This window comes from Barbatula barbatula, assembly GCF_947034865.1.
Source record: "Barbatula barbatula genome assembly, chromosome: 24".
NCBI lineage: Eukaryota > Metazoa > Chordata > Actinopteri > Cypriniformes > Nemacheilidae > Barbatula > Barbatula barbatula.
Window position 1 is genome coordinate 10,648,591 of NC_136787.1, and position 15,670 is coordinate 10,664,260.

Consider the following 15,670-nt stretch of genomic DNA (forward strand, 5'->3'; position numbering starts at 1 on the left):
GGAGGCTCCGATCAAGCTTTTTTAAACATTATCGTCAGCTATGGTTCCCGTTCTGTCAAATGTATATAGCTGATATATAAACACTGATGACTTTCACTGGTCAACCCATAAGGTGTAATTAAACATCCAGTATGTGACTTAGTAAAAAATACTTTTGAGTTAGCTTGTGAGTAATGGAATACCAACAGAGTAATACAATTACATTATCGGTCATTAAATAAATTTGGTCAATTGATCTGATGAGCATCCCTACGAATAACCAACCAGCAACCACTGAGAAACCACTAGCGATGCCCTAGCAACCGCTCAGACCACCTTACGTTCTACATAGCAAGACAGTGATTCTTTGATAGTTATGAAAGGCTAGGAACACACAATACTTTATAAAAATCTGATTTGTGTCCTTTTGCATAATTCGGTTGTTTGCTAGTGTCCCATTACTTTGGTCTATTCAACAGAACACCTGTCTGCGACTTTGGGACAGGCTAGAACGTAGAAACCTGAAATCTTTATTTTTATTTTTACATTCTCTTACCTTATAAAATCATGCCTGTAAATTAAACATTAGTGGTGTTTATCACATTGCTTTAGCTGTTGCAAAAACATGGGGGTTTTTAGCTAAAAGGTGAGCACCGTGCCTTGTAAAAATGCACAGCCCCACTATTTCTTTAATAAAGTTGTCTTTTAAATTCCGAACACATTCTGCCAAACTCCCCGTTCGCTGCAGCTGTCTCATATGTCGTCTTTGTCAGCGAATGCTGCCCATCTTGAATTTATTTATTTATTTTGGAGAAAGGGAAGAAGAGGGTTGGAGAGTCTGTGATATGTACCCAGATGGCTTCTCGCTGTGGCTGTAGGCCGACTCCCCTGCGCCGTACTCTTTAATCTCCCTCAGCTGTGAAGCCTGGATATCTAAATTAGAGAGGAGAGGAGAGAGGAGCTGCCATTCTCCATGCTGCCGGTTGTTTATTTGCCGTGACTGGGCCGCAGAGGTAGAACAAATGAAAAGCCCAGGGAGAGGCTTAAGACTACGACACAACTAAGAGCCTTTTGAGAGAGGGGCCATTAACGCAGAATCTCAGTAGTTCTCCTCCACTCGGGCTTGTACGCTGCTGCGTGGATAAACAGCCCCCGGCTAAAGCTGATAGGCCATAACATGGCCCCAAATTCATCCGAAGCAAATGCGTCGCCACTTAGCCTGCCGGATTTGTAAACAGACAGTTGAGCAGTGGTTGTACGCGAGCGCCAGACCCTAATTCCAACCGTTACTTATTACGAATAAAATCAGCAGGGGTGGGCGACCCTTGTCCGCACCGCCTATTGCACAGGCAGTGCGGGGCTGTTGTTTATGGAAAGCGTAGTTTGTTTACGCTACTATGCTAATGAGGTCGTAGCCTCTAGGTCTCAAGATCAGAGAGTCTCAGCGTCGAGCAGCAGCCCGAGGCGGCCGCCTCACGGGGAGCTGAAGGTAGAGACTGTCTTACATGACAGTTATGCTGAATGTTTTTTATAAGGCCCTGTTTATGACATGCTCGGTGGCAGAAAGGCTGTTGGCTGTCAAAGCAGCGGAAACACTTTGTATAAAATGCTAATCAGATGCTAATAATATCAGAGTCAGCTTAAGTCGTCGGGGTGGGGAATCCTTTTGAAATGAAAATTATTATAAGTAACGTTGTTTTGGTTCTATACCATTAGGCAAATCCTAATTGCTAATTACCTTGATTTATAATCTAAAATACCATTCATGAGTTCATATAATGGCGTTTGGTAAATGACCATGGTAATTGCTTTCTTAAAAAAGGAATACGTATCGTTGTGGCTGTTTTGTAAGTTTTGTTTAATTTGCACTAAACAGTCTACGGTGTTTGTAATTGGTATAATAAAGTCTATAAGAGGAAATGTTTAGCTGTGAACACATTTAGTAAGCATTGCTTATGCTGAACATAGAGAATGGAGGATGAAATAAAACGCTGATTAGACAAGTTATTACCTTTCGCACAGATGAATAATTATGCATAATCTCCAATTAGAGCAACCTGACATCTCTTGAATTGCCATATTAAACCATAAACATGACGAGTACGCCATTAAATCGCTTAAAATGCTAATGTCAAGATAAAAAAATGGAGACAACTAAAGTAGATCTTCTTGTTTTGAATTTGTCAAACACCTCTGTGATGGTGTCTGTTTCATCTTTCTATATACATGTCTGACGTCAAGGCTTTGCAGTTTTATGGGTTGGAAGTGGATGTCTCACTTATAGATTCTAACAAGGTCACAGTTGTCAACAAGTAGCAAGGCCGTAGAGTGATATATGGGTGCTTGAAGCAAACAGAATTTCTCATCGGCTTATTGGAATGCTTAGCGTGTTAGCGGCACAGGAAATCTGGATGCACGTTGCCGGTTTGATATCCAAGGTGCTCCAAGGCAAAGCTCTGTCACAGGCCTTATTCTGCTGATATACTACTGGCTCAAAAACAACCTTCAAGCTATAAGATAGCTGTCGGTTTTTCTCTCTCACATTCTCTGTAGTTCTTCTCGTCTGTTTTCTTTACAAAATTTGTGTTATTAAGTATAAGAAACGGAGGTTTAAATTTTTTAAGAAATTTTCAAGTAAAATACGTGCTAATTAAAATTTGTATTAATTAATATTGAACTAATTATATATTATATTATTGATGTTAAGGTGTCTTTTAAAAAGTTGTCCATCAGAGGCACTGTACCAGGCCTTTGTTAAGAAGAAACAGGTCGGTTTTAACACTCTTTATTGGCTTACCGCAGCTGTAATGACATTGTGAAGAGTGAATTAACCCGAAAGCAGAAATTCAAAGTTTTACTTAAATATGTTAGATACCCAAGTAGTTTTAACCCAAAGAGCGGGCAGCAGCAAGTGAAGTCTTTAGGGTTTTTTTCTGGCCATTTTTCATGATTTTTCTGCAAAAATAAAGTTGATATTTACACAAAATATTTTACAAATATTACATTTACAAAATATCTTCATAGAACATGAGCTTTACTTAATATCCTAGTGATTTTTGGCATAAAAGAAAATGGCCGTTCTCAATTCCACGAATGCAAAGAATGGACTTGTGTTCTCGTGAAGACCGGTCTTGTGAGGCAGCCTCGGAAGAATTAACTTTGACAATTGTTGATGACGTAGAGCGGGGACACAAGATCGCTGAAAAACGCATATTTATAAATGGCCAATGCATTTTTGGCTATTGCTAGAAATATACCTGTGATACTTATGACTGTTTTTGTGGTCCAGGGTCACATTTGTTAATTTAAGTTAATGTCAATACAGTTATTCATGTTAGTTTACTTTGCTAACAGTTACAACTTTTTATTTAAAAATGTGTTGGTTAATGCAGAAATGAACATGAACTAAGATTAATAAATGCTGTAGAAGTATTGTTCATTCTTAATTTGGTAGCTAATGCATTAACAACCTTGTTAAAGTATTACTGTTATGTTTAGGTAGTTTTTTGCCAAAGCCGGAAAGCTTATAAAGTGGTGGTTCAAATAAATACATAAATCCAACAATGTAGTAAAAATGTTAGGGACGCTATATGGCGAACTTACAAGTTAGTCATAGCTGCTCGGTCAAAACCTGCAGGCCAAAACAAAAGACTTTCTCCACAGAAAGCTGTCGAGCTGTGCTTCTGTTTTCTTCTGCTCTATCTAAAATAGTAAATTTCATGTTTGTTGAAGTGAGAAATGACCAAAAGAGCTTTAAGGCATCAATACCCTTCTCACAAACCAGTGATTGGTTGATAGTTATGAAATTTGAGGAACACGCCCTACTTCATACAAATCACATTCTTGTCCCTTTACATCTTTGTTTGCTAGTGTCCCATCACTTTGGTCTATTCAACAGCATCTGTGACTTTGACCCACACTAGAACGTAGAAACCTGACAGTTGTTTTCTTGCCCAAGTACGTTCCCTCTCCACAGGTCCTAATTAGTTTTAACCGAAAGCCATTATGCCATGGCAGAGTGGACCTACCTGCAGGTGTCTGTAGTCACACGCTAATTGAAAAACAGTAATTAAAACCCCAGGTAGCTGGCCTCTGTGTCCAAGAAGATAGCCCAAGCTCGCCAAACAAGTTGTAAAGTTCACTGAAGAACATTCCACGTAGTTTTATGAAAGAGAAAACGGTCTATAAAAGTCTGACTTTTACAGGCAGTCAGATATTACTTTTGTTTAATCTCGCCCAGCTCGGCAACCCGGAGTGTTTCACAGAAAGGTATCGGACGGAACGCGAGGTGGAAACTTTGACATTGATGGAAGCTGGATGGGCCCGGGACTCTACAGAATGAGAAAATGTCAGTCACATAGTTTATTGGTGGTCATTATTGCAAAGAGGAGTCGCTTTCCTGCATTGATTTACACTTGACAGACATAGGAAGCTCTAGTGACTTTCGGTATAGCAGGGCATCTGCTACAATTCGATTTCTTGACTTAACAACTATTGTTTCGTGTCTCTATTGGCCGAGGCCTGGACCGTCTGATGATGACAGTAAGTTCATTGTGTTCGATGTATGATGTCAATGGTAGACAGAGATCTCACATGCTGTGCTTTCAGGCATCTAAAGTCTATAAACCTCTGGGACTAGGCCCTAAATCCACAGCCCATATGGTGTGAAAACAGGAAATAATTTGCTCGGCGGTGTGGAAAAGTATTATCAGTGCAATCTGTTTTAATGAAAGTAAATGTGGCCATGGGGTTGAACAGGTGATGTCTTCTGTCAGAGAGTTAGGATGTATTGAACAAACAGCCATATGTGCTTAATCCTCTGGTGACACCTGTGACTTAATTCCAACAGCTTATTGTGATGTAGTGTGTTGAAATGTATCCCACAATGCACTGTATTCGACCTTTTGTTGCCAGTATCATGAATGAATCGGAGGAACTAAAGCATATTTTCTTGACTTGTTGGATTACAGAATGTACAGTATTGAGTGTGTAGTTTGTGACGTGTAGCATGCCGCATTTCAATGTTTTACTCTAAATATAGGGTGTGTTCACACTTGGCTGGTTTGGTTAGATTAAACCAACTTGGTGTGATTGCTCTCTTAGTGTAAATACTGCCATCTGAACCTTGGAGCACACCAAACAAGCTCCAGAACAGGTAGATCTTGATCCGACTCCAAACAAACTCTTATACAGTTGCGTGTTTAATTGTTAGGGCTGATGCTTATACAATCAAATGTCCTTTAATGATATAGTGCTTTAAAAACTTTGAGTTAAGTAACATATTTAGAATAACATGGGGTGTATGCGGCAAGTAAATAACTGAATTATAGTTGTACTTTTGGTTGATAAAATTGAAGAAATGCAAAAAATGTTCCATGTACCTTTTAAGGACAGAATATCCCAACACAATAATATTTCAGTCTGTTACAACTTACCTGACAAACCAGTCTGAACTATTTTTCAAAGTACCTACCTTTCTTTGTGGGGTAGATCACATAGAAGTGTAATTTATTTACAAACCCCCAAAATGTCCAGTATTGTTGCAGTGCCCCTGTGGTGATCTCATTTATCCGTGAGTAAGAGGTGTTTTTAACAAAAGTCGAAACACTGCTTGATCTCTCCTTCATGGTTTGGGTTCCCGCTCTGTGAAGCCCTCAGAGCAATAATGGTCCCTTTTACAGGTGATATATACGGAGACCGTTTCCAGAAAGCAGGATTGGGTACAGACACTTCAGCAGCTGGACACAGATAGCAGCCTCTGCCGTGTTTATGCAGTGCATTTAAGCGGTGGCTCAGGAACAAGAGCCCAAACACATTGCTGAAATGTACGCCTGGATCTCATTCTGGTGCATTACATGAAAATAAAAGCCTTGAGGTGTTATGCAGTGTGAATTTCTGAAAAATTGTCTTGCTTTCAGAAGTCACTGCAAGACAACTTGACTATAAAATAAACTATCAGTTATTGACAGTCTTAGTCCTAATTTATAGAGTTACTAACATTTAAAAACTCTTGGGCCAATCAGGCTTGATTACACAACTAAATGACAAAGAAGAATCAAGTTAAGAGACGGTTGGTTGGCAGGTGGTCTCTTGACTATGGATCGAGCTACTTTGATTGATCCATATGCCAGGTGGTACTCGTGTCACTACCCAGAATATTCATACTAATTTGGCTGGGAGTTTGGAGTGGGTAATGTGCTTGCCATCATCGCACCTGCTCTGGTTTACACCGAGTACTTTTCTCTGCAAACATGCAAATGTGATTAACCATATTATGATGAGTCCCCATCCTTAGCAAAACAAGGGATATGAATGACATGACTCAAATTTGCACGGCTGTAACTGGAAACTATTTCATGTTTTTCAGTGGAGCTGTCACAAAAGTTGGTCTTTTTTGGTATCCGGCATGTCTCGTTTCACACTGATGTAAGGGATGTAAAGAACAGTTTAGTTTGAAAATGGCTGACTTGGCTGCTATGGAAACATGTGATGTTTTTACGGTGGCTTGAGGTGCCATCAAATGATCAAGGCCACCGGCAAAAGTGTTTGACATTACCAAAGGTGGCTCATTTACACCACATTCCTAAAAGCAGTTTACTGATATTATTTGCTGTTATTAGATGCATTTAAAATGACTTTTCCAAGTGTCCTTAAATCTATTCTAGTGGATATTATAGAAGTAGTCAACCAACAAAAGAAATGTCTGTCAAATGCCATTTGAATGAAAAAACTAAGGCAGCGGCTATTTACACTAAGAGTAAATAGCAATTATGATATTTACACCAAGTGAAAATAAGCAGAAGGTTCTGTTAACACTAATTTATATTAGCAGCATTGCTTAGCGATACGCTATTTACACTAACTGAAAATAGCTGGATTTTCCCTTGGATTAAGTTAGATGCTATTGGAACTTATAAATAGTGGCAGATAACGTTACTATTTGCACCTCAGTATTGTTGTGCATTAATCATGCAATAATAACAGAGTGTAAATCATTATATTTAAAACAAAATATGAAAATGATGCCGACTTATTGATTTTTACACTTTCTCTTTTCCAATCACATATTGGTGGGCGGAGCTAGTGCAATTAGTCTCTGCCAACAAGGCGGGCTATTTGTACGCCGTGTAAACTGACACTCCGAAAAACTAAATTGTCATGTCAATTTGAAGATTTACTTGGGTCTATTTCTATTGAAACGCAAGAATATCATCAGACTTGGAACGGGTTACTTTTGATGCATTTAAAAAAATGTTTTGCTTGTGTTTTGTGTACATGTTCACAAACTCACACAAGTGTATAGGCTGCACCACTTTGAAACCTTTGCATTTGTCCTTCCCTGAAACATTTCCGCTTCTCCATCTTACAAAAGCCGTATCCTTTTTGCCGCTCTAAAGGACTGAGAATTAGAACAAAGAGACATTAGCTGGAAGGAGCAAACGGCCCAGTTCTCTACGCTTCTGTCACCCGAACAGTAAATGTGGACCCTGCTCCGCCTGGGGGGCCTTTAGCGTTACCTCGCACGGGCCGGGGTGGCCACGCTTCTCCTCTCAGCCTCGGTGGAAAATGCACATTTTAATTGAGTCCCTGCTGAGTGTCAGGAAAGATATTCCGACTCTCCTGCTTTAACAGATGGTGCACTATTTTTACCCCACCTGCTGTTCCACTCGGTAGGGAGAAAGGCTGCAGCTTAATGGTCTCCCATGGGCTTCCTTTTCCTGACACGCTCCCTGGCAGGTTTGAGCACACCTGGAGGGAGAGGCTTCAGCACCGACATGGGCCTCTCGCTAACCCAGAAACGGGAACATGAATCGCATTGTGTTTTAATTGTTAGGGAAATTGTCAACAGTCAGAGGAAGACCTGGTTATTGTACCTGTCGTGGCCGTGTTGGGTAAGTCAAATCTGTACGACTGTATCTAGTTTAGAATGAGGACGGCGCTGAAGGTGGACTTCATGACATCTGAGATGCGCATATATCTGGAGAGTGGTACAAAAGTTATAGTTTTTAAATCTTATAAAGTGATGATTATATAAGAACAGTTCAATGGAACCTTTTGTTAGATTCTACACTTTTGCTTAGACATCTATAAAATATGAACTTTCGGTGGAGGCCAAAAAGCTACAAAAGTGGTGCTTTCTTGTGTTATTAATTTTCATAAAACTCAGACTGCCATCAAATGTTAGCTCCTTAGGAAGATTTATCATCTATTGTTTCCCGAACCTTTTTCATTCCTTTATTTAGATTATTTAAGGTGCATGTCGTCAGTCACATTACCACTTGAAAACTGGACTCACTTCATCCTTTTGTCAGAAAAGTGTTAACAATAATATTAAATAACAGTAGTTATGTTTCCATTCCACTTCAAATTTTCACAAATTGAAATTAGTTTTTACGATCACATAAAGTGGCTTTTCAGGCAATTCTAAAAATAAAAATTTCACAAAACTACAATGGAAACAGTACAATGGAAACAGTTTTTTGTACAGATCCAAAAACTGCAATTTGAACCGCATTTACAGGTATTGCTGTCTGCGGTATATGTAAACCTACCAACATCCGACGGATGATTTTGCCGCCAATGAAGATATTTATTATAATTAAGATATCAATCTGCTTACATTATGGATATCGATTATGCTTATCTTTGGTATAATTTGTTAAAGGCGTTTTGAGTAAAATAGATGCACATACAAACTTGAGACCTGTTATCTTATTTCTGCATGTGATGTTCGGCTTAAAGCTTATTAGTAATTTCACTAATAATATTAAAGGTTAAATATGGAAATAATAATATTACATTTGAAGGTTTCAACATGATTTCGGTTTCATGGTTTTAACAAAATTCCAAGTACTTTTGGTGTACGTGTACATCTGGTTGTCAATCATTGACAAAAGACTGCCTCATAATTGGCTGTCTCTTGTATCTAGGAAAATTTGTGCCTGGTCACTCCTCTCATAAAAGCCTGTATTATTATAAGCTCCCCATTAACATTGTCCTAATTTCTCTAATAACTTAGTTGGCATGCGTTAAAGTACTTCATTTATGTGGGACCAGAGTCAGTCTCTAAACGACTATCATTTAAACATATAATTAGAGAAAAAGCTTTTTTATTGTGGATTGAACAAAATACTACTACTATTAATTACACAAATAACCAAAATCCTTTTTACAACGCAGTTCTGTAATAATTTAAATGAACAAAACAATGACAGTAAATAAGATATTTGATTGTGATATGAGTCTGACATCAAGATATAGACTTTAGATAGTGTTTTTACTCTTATGAACAATGCAGATGACTTTTTTTTTAAGTCATATGACCAAGCTTCTTTGACTTTCTGAAAAACACCTAGTTTGGTTGTTGGGAACTGTTTGGGAAAATACTTTGGTCTTAGCCTCAGAATTTGATCTGATGTAATGAAACAGAATGAACTGGTCCGAAATGTGTCCGCTAAATCCGCTGTTGTCTGGTTACGCTGTGGCCACCCAGGCTTTACCTTTGAAACCAAATTACTGAGGTTAAACAAGAATTGTTTACAGATTCTGTGGACCCAACACCCTCATACAAGATCTTAATAGGACATCTTCTATAAATATTTACAAGAGCCATTGGGAGGCTATTACTTTCATTACTTTCAGATGCCCTTCAAAAACCCCACTTGATATAGATCTGAATAGTTAGCAGACCATGAAGAAGAATGGACACTCGTTGGCGACTGCAGGTTGGCGTGAGGCCATTGTAAAGAGGACGTGATTGATGTAAGGCGTCAGGGTTGGGATGGTTAAGTATAGCAGTTAGCTGCTAGTAGATGCCATAATGACAAGATTGGCAGATCCAGAGTATTCAATCCGATGTCATCTATGGGTCAGCACATTTTTTGTATTCTGTATTTTATAGACTGCTTCATCGGATGCACGTGCCTGGCCCGAAGTTATATTTCGGTCTGTGTTTGGTTATAATATAATGGCCAAGTCTTTCTTTTTGTTCGTCCTTTGCAAGTGCCACTGCAAACTTGCACACATCTAACGAGGGGAAAGTTAGTTTCCAGGTGTTATTCTGCCAAGTGACCGCGCAGATGACGTATGGTATCTGCGTAAACAGGGTTTGCAGTTGGAGGCAAATATGTTGACTGAAACTGTACACAAGACCTATCATTGTGTTTGGACCGAATGCAATTATTGGGCGAACGTTTTTTGGTCCTACGCCTTTCACAGACGATATATACTGTCAGAATCTATTTTTTATGCCAAGAATCATTAGGATATTAAGATCATGTTCCATAAATATATATTGTACATTTTCTACCGTAAATATATCAACACTTTATTTTTGTGAGTGGATGCAGCAAAATAACAAACAAAAATGGCCAGAAACACACCTACACACCTTGCTCGCATCTGCCCACTCTATAACCACTCAGGTTTGGTATCTAGTAGTAGCCTATTTATGTAAAGCTTAGAGTTTCCGTTTTCAGTTTCATCTACCCTCCACAGCGCCATTAAAGCAGTAAGCCAATAGAGAGCGTTAAAACAAATCTGTTTTTTAGCAAAGGCCTGCTACAGCGAATTAATTTGAGTTTCTTTCTCTTTCATATTACTTTTAAGGTTATTTCTTTAATTGTATTTATTATGCGTTCAACATGGGCTTTCTTTTGTTTTAGTTCTTGTCATGTACAGCTCCTTTGATAAAATACCAATAGTAAATAGCGCTATTAAAAACAAACTTAAAAAAGTTATCAAAATCGAGTGGCCATGAGCAAAGAAGGCTGAATGCAAGTTCTCTCGGGCTGCATGTACCAGTCAGCAGCTACTATTAAGATGAATGGGAATGCTTTCAGTTGACTTTTCAGGTATTGTAAACCCCACTGGATTGATGTGGGCAGCCAAAAGTTGTCCTGTTCTTAAAAACGTTTCTGACTGACCCTGGATATCTTTTTAGTCTCATTTAAAAAATGCCACTGGGCCCCCATCTACGAAGACGCACTTCTGGACAGGCTTCATACTCAACTGACAAACCGGACGACAATTATTTTAACCAACTCGTACACACTACTGACATCATGTTAAGCTCTAGTTAATAAAACCTAACATTGTGGACATTTCACTCAATCTCATCTCATCCCCTCTTCCCCATCTTCCTCTCTTTTTTGAAAGGATCACATGGTCATTAATCAGCCTGTATCAACACAGCCTCTGTGAAGTTTGCTGAGGCTAAATTTGGGCCATCCATCACTCTGCCGGGTTGTCTTATAATAAAGGGCTGCATACATTTTTCCTGTGTTCACCGTGGCAGACTCTGATAGGATCTCTTTGTAGAGTTTGGTCCACCCTTGATTCATTAGCTTGCAGAGTGTTAGCGACAGAATAAATGCCTGCTGGATGTAGATGCTATCGGAGTGTGATAGATACCCCTGCCTCTGAAATTAGGCAGGTGGACATGGAGAATTTAGAATGGAGCCGATCTCAGTTGTGTGCCACTCATTCCAATTCAGATAACTGTTGCAGGTGCTTGAGAAAGGCGGCAAGTATGACAAAACCAACAACAGACTGAATTCTTGAACATTACATTTTGATCACATGTTCAGCTCAAAATCTGTACTGAAACAATAGTTTTAGGATATGGACTTGAAACTCTTTTCTGTCTAAGCCTCTTTCATGACGAGCATATTTTTAGGAAGTGCAATGTGGAAAATGTTCTGGTTATCAACGATTGAATAGCACCCGAGAGAAGTGGCTACACCCATTTGCATACATGTGGTGCAGCATTGTGGTTTCTCTGTACAACCTATTGTTTCTCATCGTAAAGTACAGTAAATGCTTTACTCATGGTGCACATTCTTTGACATGCATCTCATATTTTCACCAAAACCAAGCCACCCTGACAGACAGATAAGTCAGAAATGTGATAAGCCCATATATTATTGAATAAAAGAAAATCTTTGAGCCTTACTAACCATAGATGGCAGTAACTTACCACAAGCCTGCGCTTGACCGGCAAAAATGAAATATTCCCAAATGGTTTGTGCAGAGAACTATGTTATGTCAAATTAGTCGCTTATTTCTTCTAAAATTACCCAACCCACCGTGCATTGGGCTGAGGATTCAAAGAGCCGTCATTTAGAGCTACAAGCAATGTAATTACATATTAGAGGGAAAAGAGTCTTTGTACATGCAAATTACTTGATTTGCTCAGAATTCAATGATGGTGACCTTAACACAGCATTCATGTTTATATTTTATATGTTGTATAACTTTTTTATGTTAAGATGTTTTTGTTTAGGTAATGAACAACAGGGATGTTGTACAAATACAATATCAGGGTAAATTTTATTTAAAGAAGCATTAGGAGGGAAAGTTAGAATGTAGCAAAATGAGATTTATAGGAAAGTTCAAGAAACGTAGATTATTCCAAAAGCAAAATGGCTTTATTTTTTGGTTAACTACCTAACTGAATTAAGTTAAAGGTCATTTTTTGAATGATCTTGATAGAAATGCAATATAATATACATAACTACGTCTTCAGAGGTGTATAAAGACCTTACATAAAGAAGCATTATGTTTTTATTACCTTAGAATGAGCTATTTCTATCTACATACACCGCAAGTTCTCTTACCTGGAATTTGCCATGTTGTTTCTATAGTAGCCCTATATGCAAACTGCTTTACAAAGCGCGTTTTGTAAATACGTTATCGCCTGCAAAGAAGCGAACATTTTAGTTATGTGTCAGCCACCGTAGTGCTTCAAAAGAGAGCACTAGATGTCGCTAACTTTCATACAGTGGACCTTTCTAATAGAAAGTAAAAAAATTGGCATTAACTCATTTAAAAAAAGTCGCCAAATAGATGTACATTATTTTTCTCTTTCTATTTCACTGTTTTGCTATTTCTGTGTTTTTTTTCTTCATACATTTACACCCTAGCTCCGTTCGAAATGAACTAACATGCTCTTTTCAACCAAAGCCATTAGCTCCCAATGAGGAGCCTGCAAGTACATGATGAATTGGAAAGAGCTGGTGAATAGTTTAAATATAGAGATGAAGGGATGGAAGTTCTTTATCTTGTGGACACCACGAATAAGAAATGGAAAATCAAGAGGGAGGATCTATCAGAGTGCGAGTGGTTTCCAGCTGCCCTCCAATGAGTCAGTGTCAATGGTCTGATTACTGACCTTAAAGCAGAAGACAGGAAGAGGAATGCGTGAGAGAGAGAAAGCGAAGAATGGCTGAAGAATAAATTGTGCTGAGAAGGACGGCCAAAATGAGGTACTTTACATTTGATCCCCTGGGAAGGCAATGACATCCCAGACTGAGCTGGAGATTCTGGCACACTTGCATGCTTGGAAACAGGACATGATGGACTTTCTGTGAGTAGTTTCAATACTACGGTTTTAACGTCACCTTCCTAGCATGTTTACCAAAGATCAAAGTGACTTTGGCTCTTTTCCTTCAGGGTAAAAAACTAGTTGGATCAATGTCGAATCAACGGTTTTATTGCCGTACATTCATTGTGGAATAAAAATGGTCCAATGGTTGAAATTGGCTTCGATTGAACACGGGCGCTAGAGAAGGTTAACAAGCATCTTCACGGTAATTTGACCGAACTCGGCTCTGAATGCTAAACCGTCCGGACGTGGTGTCTCGGTGTCTCGTGTCTCAAAAAATGGCATTCAAGAGACAGTCATGAGAGTTAACTCTGAAGGTTAACGTCTGGGTTGGGCGTTTCCAACCGAGCATGGGCTGACACCTCTCGCCCTCTGCCAATACTTCCTGCAGGGGGTCTTGTTTCAGGAAGTGATATTCGTCAGGTAAAGGTGTGAGGGGATAAGAAAGGGTGACAAGCCGCCCATATTCATACAGATACCATCTGCTCAACTCTGACATGCCATACATATCAATGTAAAATAAGGCACCCAAGGTGAACGAGGTAGACATACGCTCAATGAGGTTGGACTGTTTTAATATTAATGGTTACATCTCTCACGCCCTTTAGAGGGTAATGACTGTGTCAAGATGGCGTCAGTCAAATGAGAGGGTAAAGAGACTGTAATGTAAATTAATGCTTTTCTGCTTTGAAGTAGTGTTTTTAGATATTTGTGAATGACTGTGGGGTTTCATTGAAGTGCGTTTGTATGAAGAAAGAAATCACGACCGTGTGAAAAGTCAATGAATATGTACATTCAATGACCTTGTCCACACTCATACGTTTTATCTTTCAGTTTTGGCCTCCTGCCAACACTGAGAAAGCATTTTTGTCAACTATTTCTTTTTGCATTTCTTTAAAGGAGAAGCAATGTTTACGTGCTAGGGCATTTTACTTGCTTTTGCAAATGTATAATATTGTGTTATCCGAAGCAACGTATCCACCTCATTGTCCGTAAATAAAAGCCCCAGGTACTAACTAAATAAAGTTTTACAGGTTGTTGCTTTAAAGAAAATGTTCACTGAAAAGTCAGTATTTACTGACAGTATTGTCCGTATTTACTCACTCTCATGTTGTTGTCTTCTGTAAAGCACAAAAGTGTACATTTTTGAAGAATGGTTTCACAGCTTTGCACTGCATTGACAGTTCGTGGTTACAGGGTCTGTCAAGCTGAAAAACAGAAGAAATCAAAAAAGTAGTCTGTATGACTAATACACTATATTTCAGGTCCTCCTATGCCATTCGATCACTTCTATACCGCAAATAAATTTCTATTCAAGTACAAAGTGCTAAGTGTACCTGTGATTTCATTAACACCACAACATCATCTTATGTGTTTAATAACCAAACATGACACACTTTTTTTAAATCTCAGCACACAAGCTTTGGAGAAGATCATTGACGTTGGCTTGATCTTTACACAGCATATGGTGTGGTTTTAAAAGATTTACCCCTGTTGTTTTGTTAACACATTACATTAAGGGTGGATTTGTTAAAATTAGTTTAGCATTTGCTAACATAAACTAACTAACAAGTCTTAGTTCATGTTAGTTTACTAACACTGTGACAGTTAACATTAGTTAATCCACAATGAACTAACAGGAACAATTGAATTGATTTTCACTAGAGATAAATCGGCCAATAATCGGTATCTGGCGATAAAAGCCATTTTTCATACTATTGGCTATAGGCCTAAAGTTTAAAAACAGCCAATGACCAGGGCCGATAATCCTGTCAATCAAAAGACGACAGGAAAATGTAATGAATTTGTGCTCTGATTATAGAAAATGTTAAAAAACATCACTAGTTTGATGTTCAATATTAATAATCATTATATAAATTAAGAAACATTCCGAAAAAAATATTAGTTTGATCTTCAGAACCGGCCTCGGCAGATATCAGTGGAAAATTGGTAGATAATGATTGACACAAAAGAAGATATTTTGAAGAATGTAGGACTGCAATCAGTTATGGAGCACTTTTTTTATGGAGACTTTCGTATTTTTAGAGTAGGAAAAAAAGTCAAAAGTCAAAAGTGCTCCATAACTGTTTGCGGTCCTACATTCTTCAAAATATCTTCTTTTGTGTTCAACAGAACAAAAATTTTTGTATTCCTTATATGGGAGTCAATGGGGGGCAGAATCTGTCTGGTTATAATCATTCTTCCAAATATCTTTCTCTGTGTTCATCAGAACAAAGAAATGTATACAACCCGCATGTGAGTTAATGATCACATAACTTTCATTTTCGTGTGAAGTATCACTTAAAC